The sequence below is a fragment of the Panthera tigris genome, chromosome B2 (genome assembly GCF_018350195.1).
Source record: "Panthera tigris isolate Pti1 chromosome B2, P.tigris_Pti1_mat1.1, whole genome shotgun sequence".
Taxonomy (NCBI): domain Eukaryota; kingdom Metazoa; phylum Chordata; class Mammalia; order Carnivora; family Felidae; genus Panthera; species Panthera tigris.
In genome coordinates, this window is record NC_056664.1 from 82,847,395 (window position 1) to 82,860,084 (window position 12,690).

Consider the following 12,690-nt stretch of genomic DNA (forward strand, 5'->3'; position numbering starts at 1 on the left):
AAATCTGATGATTGCTTTAATCTGAACAGTTTACTTCCTTCAAATCTCAGTTTACTTCCTTCAAAATCTCCAGATTTTATGATACAAAAATAAACTTAGTCAAGATAAATCATTAAAGGTCTTAAGAAATACCTTAAAAACTTAATAAGAGCCAGTCCAACATTTAATCTCCTGGGAAATACATAAAATCCAATGATAAAAATTGGTTAATCTCCAAAATGATGTCAACAGAGTGTGTAAACCAATTGAGGTTGGCACAGTATACAGGAAGTGTTTTTTTCATATTATATAATTCAGGTGACCTTATAGAATTAATACCCATTACTCAAAGAACAAAACACCATGGCTGAAAGTGTAGGTGTTTAGCTAGCTACTCTTCAGCTTATGACATTTTATTAAAAAAAAAAAAAGAAGATAAAAAGAAAAGAAAAGAAAAGAAAAGAAAAGAAAAGAAAAGAGAGAGAGAGAGAGAGCAAGGGCAAATATCTATGCAAACACACTAGGCCCATTTAGTAATTTAGGTCAAGATAAATGAAGTATGTAAATAATTTATATTTTTCAGTGAAGTGCTTTGCAATGCTATCTAATTTACAGGGCAAAGAGCATCACACATAAATTTTTAGAATCTCATTAAAACATAAGTCTACTGATAGACCAGCCAGATTCTGAATTCTAGAAAATCTCTTCAATTTTGAACAATAAAATAGACATTGTAAGGAAAACTTTCACAATACATCAGCTCATTGGTTTCTCCTGGACTATGAATTTATACTATTTACAGGGCCTTTGTTCTAAAGGTGGAAAATGAAATAGAATCTCTCAAGGGATTTGAAATCTTTCCTCTAAAGCTCCTTCTACGGTTTAAATTTCCTGTATGGCTCCTATGCACAAACATGGGGGAAAAAGCATTTGGAACAAGAAAAGAACTTAGTCCAGTTCAAGGCTCTCATTTTACAGATGAATGAATTCATCCTAAGACGACTCTCCAACCGAAGTCATTAGAAGCATTGTGATTTTATTTCTCGTGTGCCGTTAATAAGGGGGCTTGCAACTCATGGGCTCTTGTTACTTGGTATCGTAAAATCTGACCCATTGCATCGTCTTAGATGTACTCCCAAAATTCTAGTTCCTCATAGAGTAATTTTCTGGCTCTATTTACCATCTTGTCTTATGACATAGCAAAGAAGTATGCTGTATTCCATTGTCCTGCTTTTAATCTGAGCAAAACTGAAATAAAAAAACAAAAACAAAAACAAAAACAAAATAATGTATCAGGCAACAGACGTATTGGATACTGCAGATAGCCCCAGAGAACAGTGATGTGTCTGGGCGATATTTGGTTTCTTACCAAAAATACAGCCCAGGACTCTAATCGTAGTTATTTTCTTTTAAGAAATGGATGGTAAATGACAAGATGATACTAAACCCTCATAACACAAAGTCATGAAATTTATTGATCCACCTCAAAACTGCTGGAGTTTCCATATATCAGGGCTTTCAAGTAGTAGTGTACTCTCTGTATATCATGCACATTAAGGTTTTATTAAAAATTCAATGAAATATTTATATCTCAGTTATAAATCCCTGATGGGTAGATGAATGCAATCAAGACATAGTGATTTTCCAATGTGAGTTTTATACATAGAACACTTTGCCATGGCAATGGATGTCTTTCAGTTCTTAAAAAGATAACAGTTGTTAGGTGTCCTACTTCTTACCTGGGAATGACTTATTTGACCACTGTTTCAACTCTTCTTCCCCATGCCTGCCCCTGTCCCATCCCCATCTTGAAGAGTAAAACTGATTTTCAAGAGAATTCCCATAGGGCCTATTTCAAATTTCCCTCGGCAATTCAGAAATAATTCCAAATTTCCCTAGGTAATTCAGAAATAATTTCATAATAATGCATAATAAATTTCATGCAGATTTTAAAGTTATAATCCTTTCTATTAAAATTCCCAAGATAACATTTCTTACAATAATTCCATTATGTAAGTACAAAGGCAATTGTCAGTAATTCCAAATGATGTCGATATTTGCAGATAGGGGTATCTATCTCTCCAGAGCCCCACCGTCAGGGTTGCCCTATTGCTTATCTCTAGGGGCAGCATTCACAGAGAACAGAAAGCCCATCACATCCTGGCAATAGTGACACCGAGATGATGGCCAAGGGACTCTCCTCGCGAAAAAGCCACAATCAAATGATTCGGTTACAAGTTTAAAATTGTCTAAATGACCATATCTTTCTAGAAAGTCCCTTCAGCATTTAAAAGATTTTTGCGCCTATCTTGAGTACCAGTAAAATCTGGAATAAAACTCATTTCGAAACCATTTTTTTTAATTTACAATAAACGTCAGTATTTAACTTGAGGACCTTGTTGCTAGATTTCCTTTCATTCAGTACTTTTAACAATATTTAGTGGCACAGATACAGGGACAAAACATTACAAAATCTAAAAGAAAAAAAGTAAACTCAATATCTATTTCCAGAATATTTGATCTTGAGTGTCTTTATAAATCACAAGCTTACGACATTATAACCAAAGACTGGTTTAGGAGGGCAAGAGGTTCAGAGCAACTAAACTTGATCTCTAACTTATTTCTCTTCCTCCCTTTGAATATCTCTGCTGATAATCTTCTTCCCTTTTAGTTTTAAAATGTTAATAGTGATCTCACAGGAATGATACCTTGAATTATATCTTTTGTCAAATAATTTACAGTGATATTTAGAAATCTTAAGCCAACAAATCATGTGCACGTAAACAGAAGATATAAAATATAATCACTAGGATTGTCTATCTTGCATTTGTAGAAAAGGTAGTGTCTTCAAAAATAATAATGTTAAAACTGAATATCCCCAATGCTTCCTTCTGTAATATAATTCAATTCTTCAAGTGCACTTTGCTAAGCATTTTTTTATGTTTTTCTAAAACATTCACTATAATCTCTATAGTTTTAACCTATCTTCACACTTTCTTCAAGAAGGACTAAATAGGCAAATAAGACCACTGATATAGCAATAATTTAATGTACAGACCTGCCTCAGAGAACACATAGGATTTTAACTGACGCCATCCCAAGACTCTCACAGAGAATATCTCTTATCTATTGTTTTCTTTATTTATTCTATCCTTGAATTTTCTTCATTTGTGTTAACTTTGGGAAGTAGAGAATGAGACGTGAGATAATCTCATATAACCATCATCAGTATAGATAGACATGGTAAGTACATTTGAAGTAGGTGGTGTTTCACACCCTGGAAGGAAAATGCAAATCAGATGATTTTTATATTGCAGTTAAAAAAAAATCAACTTCTAGAAGAAATAAGTGAGGGCAAGGGGAAACTATAGAAGAAAGATTTTATTGAGACAGTAAAACTCACTCTTTCTCAATAGTTTTACCATCTTGTGTTCTTTAAGCTTCCGAGGAATTGAAGTCTATTAAAGCAAGGCCAAGTATTGTGCATCAGCCTGTCCCTAGGTTTTTCTACCATCACAATCATGTCATGGCAGAACAGCAAAGGTCTGACATTGGCTGTTTTTCCTCCAGGGCCACGCTTAGCCTCCGTAAATGTTGTTGATGTAACTGGCCTTCCCTGTACTCCTCCCATCTCCCCTCCAACCTGCATTATAAATTAAACTGATTTCATCTCAAGGCTCAACTTTCCAAGCAGACTCCTCACAGATTAATTCTAGACACAACAGACGAGTAGCTGAGACCTTGACGTTTTTATACTTGAAAGTAATAAGTGAAATGCAGAGGAATTCCAGATTTTGCATTGCTCTTTGTTTCTCTCTCTCTCTCTCTCTCTCTCTCTTTCTATCTAAAAAAGGAGTGAATTCTCAAACTTCCTTCATCGAATGCTGGCATTGAACAAGGATTGGAATTTCTTTGAAAATGTAAAATCATAACTCCCAGTATAACTCAGATCGGCATTTTGTAAGTCTGATGATCTTGGACACATTTATTATTTTATGGTTGCCTTGCTAGATATCTTCATTACTCTGCAAATTATCTGAAGTCTAATGGGACTTTTTAATCTAAAGAAAAGTGTGGTTGCTGCCTCGTGAATGATTTTCTTGAGGTCAGTCCGAGGAAAGCATACTTCCTGGAAGTGTGCTTGATTGTCATTTGTTTAGCTTAAAGGATGATGAAGCTTTAGAATATAAAAGCAATTCCTGCATTCATTTCTCAGCATTCACTGCTGCCAGAAAATCGGTGGAAAACTTGGCTGTTAGGACAGCCGGTATTTTCCTGGACAATTTCCAAAATTTAGATGAGTTGTTATTAAAAGTAAAGTCTGTCTGGTTTACATAGACATAAAAAGTTCTGATTATACATTTAGGACAAGAATTCCCAAGAATTCTGTGACCTTTCTGAATATTTTGGCTACCTTTCCAAATTACCTGCTTTAGATAAAAGCTAAATAAAATAACCCTTTTTATCTGAAAGTTTCCTTTACCTAATATACATCATTAAAATATATACATGTTTAAATGTGAATGAAGAACAAAGGTACATTTATGACAGTCAGTAATACTATCTAGATAAATGAAAATAATGTTCCATAAATTAGAACTGTTTTCTGCATCCTTTGTATTTTTTGTACCTTCGGTAATTATTTTCATACTTATTTTTTTTTTTTTTGAGAGAGAGAGAGAGAGAGAGAGAGAGCGCGCACAAGCAGGGGGGGGCAGAGAGAGGGAAAGAGAGAATCTCAAGCAGTTTCGATGCAGGGCTCGAACTTGCAAACCTTAAGATCGTGACCTGAACTGAAATCAGGAGTTGGACATTTAACTGACTGAGTCACTCAGGTGCCCCTTCAGTAATTATTTTCAGTTTTAGCATAGGAACTCTAAAGCACAGTGCCAGACAGGGCATAGACCAGAAAGATATGTACAATACTGTGCATGACCTCAAGTCTATCACATTCTCTTAAAGGGTAACATGGATAATCAAAAACTGGTATAAGATGCAATAAACGCCACCTGTACCATAAAAACAAATACTATTATTCAGAGAAGGAACAATGATTTTCAGCTATAAGAGTCAGAATAATGAAGGCATATCTTGTGACTGAGCCTTAAAGAATATAAAGACTTTTAATGTACAGTAATCCTGGTGGATAGCGTTCCAGGCAAAGAAAGGAGTATGAACAAAGGTAAAAAGCAAGGTGTGCACATAACATAGAGAGTAGTGAGGTTCAAACTCCAAACCCTGACATATGACATTGTTCAGGTTAACGACTGCTGTGTATTGTGTAACAAATCACCTCCAAACTCCGTAGCTTAAAACAGCAATCATTTTATTGCCTGTGATGGTTTCTGTGGGTCAGGAATTGGGGAAGGGTTTGGCTCCACAGTATAGGCTCAGGATCTCTCATGAAGTTGCAGGCAGACAGAGGTTAAAACTAGCAGAGTGAGGGGCTGGTGCAGCTGAGAGCTAAGCTGCTACCCCTCCGGATGCGGTCTCAGGGCCTCTCTGTGTGGGGTCTGTTTGGGTTTTCGCACAGTATGGTGGCCACTGCACAGTCGCATGGCTGACAATGTGGCTGAAGTCTCCAAGAGCAATGTTTCTGGGGGATTGTGTGAAAGTTGATTCACTTTTTATGCCTTTGAGAAGTCTTACAGAAATCCTGAACATTACTGATGTGACGTTCCATTGTTTACAAGCAGCTCACAGATCTTCCTCGATTCAGAGGGAAAGGAATTAGAGTCCCTTTCTTGGGAGAGGAATGACAAGCTTGCGTAAGAATACACGAGACAGGAAATAGCATCATTGTCTTTGGAAAAGACAATCGGCCACAGACATTCTTTCTGACCTGATCCTAGCTAACGTTTTCCATATTTAATTCCTTCCATTTCTTCATAGACAAGCGTGCCTCTCCTGTCACAAAGAACTATTTGGGATTCTAAAATGTTGTTATGCTTTTGCATATCTCCCTGCCATTGAGACTCTTGCTGCTCTTCAGGAACTGCCCATTCTCTTTGTGTCTACCCAGCAAAATCCTGTTCGGCTTCACAACTAGCCACTCTACACGCAGCTTGCCCCGACTCTTGCAGAAAGTCTGTGTGCTCCTCTACGGCTCACAGGATTTGTTTTTTCTTTAACTTTTTAAAATTCACTGTGGTATCATAGATTTAACATGAAGTTTATTTACCATGGTAACCAAGTGTCCAATTCAGTGGAATTAAGTACATTCACATCCCTTTGCAGCCATCACCACCATCCGTCTCCAGAATTTTTTCATCATCCCAAATACAAAGTCGATACCCATTAAGCGATAACAATAACTCTCTATTCTCCCCTCCCCACAGCTCCTGGTAACCACTATTCTACTTTCCATCCCTATGAATTGGATTATTCTAGGTACCTCACGTAAGTGGAATTATAAAATATTTGTCTTTCTCTGTCTGGCTTATGTCACAAGGATAATGTTTTTAAGTTTCAAACGTATGCTAGCAGGCATCAGAACTTAGTTCTTTTAAGACAATAATATTCCACTGAATGGATACGCCATATTTTATATATCCATTCATCCATTGGCGCACATTTCGGTTGTTTCCACCATTTGGCTATTGTGACTAATACTACCATGAACATTGGCGTATTCTAGAGGCATGCCACATTAATCTTCTGAGGAAATTTATAAACACTTTCCTACATGCCTGTTTATGTAAGCATCCTCTCAAACACCCGAACTCCACAAGTTTTAAGTTTAAAAACATTGACCTATTAGTTTCCACATCTTTGCAACCTAAAACATAATATATATTCGCTAAAGATACATTTGATATGGAACAATAAACAATCGAGGCAATGTCTGTAGCGTAAGACCTGTTTCTGGCCTTCTATGCATATTTGCCAAAGGCTTCCTCAGTTATTTGATCTGAATTTGAGATCATTTTATAGATAGATCAGAATGTACTAGATCCTATAATAAACACAACCTTTTAGCTGTGTCTGATTTTCAGGAGCTCACATTTTTAAATTGAGGTGGAATTCCTCTATGTGGTTTGAAAGGAAAACCATCCTTCCCTGCTCACATGCTGTCTCTCTCTCAAAAATAAATAAATAGGGGCGCCCAGGTGGCTCAGTGGGTTGAACGTCTGACTTCGGCTCAGGTCATGATGTCACAGTTTGTGAGTTCAACCCCCAGCTCGGGCTCTGTGCTGACAGCTCAGAGCCTGGAGCCTGCTTCAGATTCTGTGTCTCCCTCTCTCTCTGCCCCATCCCCACTCATGCTCTGTCTCTCTCTGTCTTAAAAATAAATAAAGCAATAACACTTTTTTAAATAAATAAATTTTAAAAAAATATTCTGTTTGTGGGATTCTCATTTAGAGTAACCATGAATCTAAAGAATCGTAACTCCCATTTTTTGTGTCACAGTGAAGAAATGAACAAAGCAACATAGCACAAGTTATGGAATGGTGCAATATTATAACATAAGTAGATATGAAATACCCCAATATTTTACATGATAAAATTGATGTGGGCCAAAGAAATGCTATAGCAAGCTATATCCGTAGGTAAAAATAAAGAAAATATGAACAAATGGCAATATGCTTTTATTAGACTGTAGGCCACAAATTTGATTATGTAAAAAGAACACAGCACATCTGGTTGTGATTGTTTGATTGTTACCACTGGAATCAACTACACATCCTAAAATCCTAGGTAAAATTTGTGTCATAGTACTTATGAAAATAAATATAAAATTGAAAAGTCTTAGGCCATAGCATTTGTAATTAAAGATGCAAATAATGAAAAATAAAATGTTACTTACTCTAATCATTGTAAGTACTTTTGAAAAGTTAGCATGAAAATAACACTAGTAAAATTAAGGGTCAATTGAGACATCTATGCTCATTGTTTAAAAGTAATGCAATTATAGAACAATAATTATTGTCTATTATTCATTCCCAAAATGCTACAATCATTTCTTTTATTATTTTGTCACAAAGATGTTATCACTTTTAAAATAAGAGCTGCTTTTTCAGGTAAGATGAAAACTTAGATGATAATTATATTCTTTGAAAATTTCTTTTTTTTAATGTTTATTCATTTTTGAGAGAGAGAGAGAGAGAGGGAGGGGCAGAGAGAGGGAGACACAGAATCCGAAGCAGGCTCCAGGCTCCGAGCCGTCAGCACAGAGCCTGATGCGGGGCTCAAGCCCATGAACCATGAAATCGTGACCTGAGCTGAAGTCAGAAGCTTAACCGAATGAGCCACTCAGGTGCCCTGGTAATTATATTCTCTGTATGAATCTCTATGTCTCACTATGCAGACAGGCATAAATTTTTTTGATTTATGAAAAGATCAGAAAACAGAACTCCACATTTTGATATACAAGATTATAAAGCTATTTAGTGTTTATCTTCATAATTTTTCATAACCTTATTAAACATCTACCAAATAATTATTGTGGTATAATTTCACTTATATCTCCTGGATCATTGAATTCTATCCCCAAATTTAAGTTGTTCTATAGGAAAAGTTACATATTGATCTTTGAAGGATAATGCACACCAAAGACTCAGTCCACTGCACTGATAATGGCAAAAAAAATCAATACCAGCCAAAGTACAAGGTTCACGAAGAATTTCAAAAAAAACAACACTACTAAGCTAGTCATCACCTGTTAAGTTTTACAATTTTTATATGAAAGGAAAAAGAAGGGGAAGCCAGGGATGTTTAGAAACCAGCCTCCTAGCTTTTTCACAACATCACCACCAACAATACTGAAATATGTCAAAGTCTGTGTGAAAAATGAAAACCAGTGACAATGAAAGCATTCAGCCTGAAAGATAGATTACCTCTTTCCCATGTTGCACTTCAGAAACAATACAAAACACGATTACTAGTCCCAGGGGAAGGAAGGACTCTTTACAAGTGATATTACCATTTCAAAATATCTTTGTATAAAGGCAGAACTAAATAAAGACTCTGAAACGTCAGGACTTCTGGGACAGAAGCTGAAATTTTTGTAAAGAGATATATTCCTGGTAGAAGAAAAGATGGCAGATGGGAGTGGAAAGGAGTCAGTTCATACATCATGGTTCACGCTTAGTTGGAATATAGTCAAGGGAATAAAAATTTTGTGAATATAAATACCATAGATATATTTATTACCATGAGTGTTGTGAGCTGTTTAGAGCATTAAATTTAAATCAAATATTTGTATGTCACTGTCAGAGGAGACAGTCACTCCAAAGGAAGTGCTCATTCAGAGAGCAAAGAGCAAAATATGTGCAAATCAGTCGAAAATTAACACACAATATACTTGATGAGAAGGTTCCATTTCTGATCTGGGTTGGCCATTTTCTAAGACCTCTGGTAGACTAAATGGGAAAGGGTAATATTACATTTCAAGTGCCACTTTCCTTGACCTTTTTTCTTTGGACACTATGCAGTATGAACTGATTTCAACAAAAGTGAGGACTTTGCTCTGAACTAAGGAAAAAAATTCAACTTTTTAATGAACTGTCTTAGTGTGTTTGGGCTGCCCTAAAAAATTCCATACTGGATGGAGTATTTATTTTAAGTTTATTTATTTATTATGAGAGACAGAGAGAGTGAGTGAGTAGGGGAGGGGTAGAGAGAGGGAGAGAGAGAGAATCCTAAGGAGGCTCCACACTGCCAGCATGGAGCCTGACATAGGGCTCAAACCTACGAACCAGGAGATCATGAGCTGAGCTGAAATCAAGAATCACTCAACCAAAACTGAGCCACCTAGGGATCCCTGGATGGCATTGTTTAAATTTATTTTCTTCAAGTTCTGGAGGCTAGAAGTCCCAGATCAAAGTACTCCAACTTCAGTCTCTGGTGAGAGCTCACCTCGTGGCCTGTGGATGGCTACCTTCTTATAGCACATCTTCACACAGCCAACGGGGAAGGAGAGGTAGAAAAAAAATGCTCTCTGCTGTCTCTTCTTACAGGGACACTAATCTTATCAGCTCAGGGAACTACCCCTATGACCTCATTGAACCTTAATCACCTTCTAAAAATCCTATGTCCCAAAATAGCCACATAGAGGTTTAGTGCTTCAACACATAAATTTTTGGGGGGGGCATACTATTCAGTCCATAGCATAAACAAAACAAAATGTTTATAAAACCCAAGCTAATAAAGCTAAAATGAGATGAAGGAGATCATTACTTCAAAATCATTGAAACTATTTTGAGTGTTTTAAGAACGATTCTACTGTACTGATATTAGTTGAAGGATGCCTCCCAAACAACTCCCAACATTATGAAACATGAAAATGTTCATGGCCGCTCTTTTCCATATTTGAGTAATCCCTGGGCGAAGATCATTCGTGTGTTCATGGGTGCAAATTGTGTGTTTTAAGTCACTTTCATTGCCATTCTTTTGGAACAACTATTGGTGCTTAGGAAATACAATTTATTTTGGGGTGTCTGGATGACTCAGTCAGTTAAGCTTCTGACTCTTGGTTTCAACTCAGGTCATGATCTCACAGTTTGTGAGTTTGAGCCCCACATTTGGCTGTGTGCTGGCTGTGTGGAGCCTGCGTGGGATTCTCTCTCTTATTCTCTCTCTGCCCCTCCTCCTCTCACTCTCTCTCTTTCAAAATAAGTAAATAAACTTAAAAAAAAGAAATATATTTTTATGTGTTGTCACATCCTGAAAAATTTTATTTAGTGTATTTGCTGAAGAACAAAAGTTGTGATACATTCCAGAGCTAAGACACTGGACTCAGCTTTGGTGAAACTCATCTAGTACCCACCTTTAGCCAAGATGTCCAGATGATGACTACACTTACAAAACATTTGATTTCATCTTCTATTCATGCTAAGATAGCTACAAAAAAGTATGTCTGTAAGAACGGAGTAAAAAAACATTAAATGACCTTCTAGTGTAACACAACAAAGTGTGTAACTAGGATTATAAAAAAATATATTTTCCCCTGAATTCAAAGCTTATAACATAGTAAGAAAACCACTGGTTAAAAATGATGATTGGGGCACCTGTGTGGCTCAGTTGGTTAAGCCTCCGACTCTTGATTTTCGCCTCAGGTCATGATCTCACAGTTGTGAGATCGAGCCTCCCATCTGGGCTGAGCAACAAGCCTGCTTAAGATTCTCTCTCCCTCCGCCCCTCCCCCCCTCACGGGCACTCTGTCTCTCTCTCTTAAATAAAAAATAAATAAATAAAAATGATTATTAAAAAATTGGTAATATCATAATGAGATATAACTATTTTGAAAATTCCAGAGAGGCATCATTAAAAAAAAAATTCCTGTGTACCTAATCTTTCTCACAATTTCCCCGTTTCAGCTGTAAAGATAACATGCATGCAGCTCACTTTATTGTTTGGTGAGAAAATATTTCTACTCACTTACTCACTTGGCATAGGTTAGGAAGTCCTATGATATGTCCATATGATATGATATATTTCTTTTTCCCTTTCACTCCAACCTCAAGCAGGTTTTGACACAAAGGCACTTCTAAATATTGAGACTGTTTCAATGAACCTCTTTTTGAGGCACTGGTGTCAGAAGGATATCAGAAGAGTAATGGCTATTGTCTACACATTCTTCCGTAGGAGATGTGCTTTTTGACAGAAAACATAAAAGGCCTACAATGGAAGGACTCATTCACAGTCCAATGTTTCATTAATCCCACCCCCCCCCAATTTTGCCTACAGTTTACAAATTCAGCCATTCAATTTTTACCAAAGAATGCTGACTTCTTTGTATTTTAAACCCAAACTTTGCAACTACTTTTTAAAATTCTTTGGCAGTATCTACTAAATCTGAACATGGGCTTATTCAATAACCCAGAAAAAGACAAGTAATGGGGTGCCTGGGTGGCTCCGTCAGTTGAGCATCTGACTTTTGATTTCAGCTCAGGTCATGATCCCAGGATTGTGGGACTGAGCCCCATGGCTTAAGATTCTCTCTCTTTCTCTCTCTTCCTCTGCCCCTCTCCTCTGCTCACACACATTCTCTCTCTCTCTCAAAAAAAAAAAAAAAATGAAATATAAAATAAAATAAAATAAAATAAAATAAAATAAAATAAAATAAATAAAATAAATAAAATAAAAAACAAAATAAAGTAGAAAAAAGACGAGTACTAGGGTGTATATAGCAGCATGGTGCTCAATAGGCCCAAACTGGTAGCTTCCAAAATGCTCTTCATTTTTGCCCATCAGCAGTAAAATGAATAATTGCACTGTGTCATATTCACAGAATAGAACAGTATACAGCAATGAGAATGAACAAACTACAATTATATTCTATAAATATGAATGAGAGCACTGGGTGTTAATGTAAGTGATGAATCACCAAATTCTACACCCGAAGCTAATATTACACTGTATGTTAACTAACTGGAATTTAAGTAAAAACTTGAAACTGTAAAATACATAAATAGATATGGTAAAATGACTATTTTTAATATTAAATATAAATGAATCTCACAGGCAGAAAACAGAAGTCTGAAGTAAGAGTTCAGTCTGTATGATTCCACTTATGTAAACTTCAAAAATTGTCAACAGTATAAGAAGCAAGGAAAGCAGTCACCCTTTGGTTGGGGTCAGTGACTCGAAGGAACATAAGAGAGGCCACCAGGGCGCTGGTGATAGTTTTTAATCTTGGTGCTAGTTAAACAGTTACCTTCAGCCTGTGAAAATTCACTGAGCTTATGACTTGCACCTTGGTACGTGTAT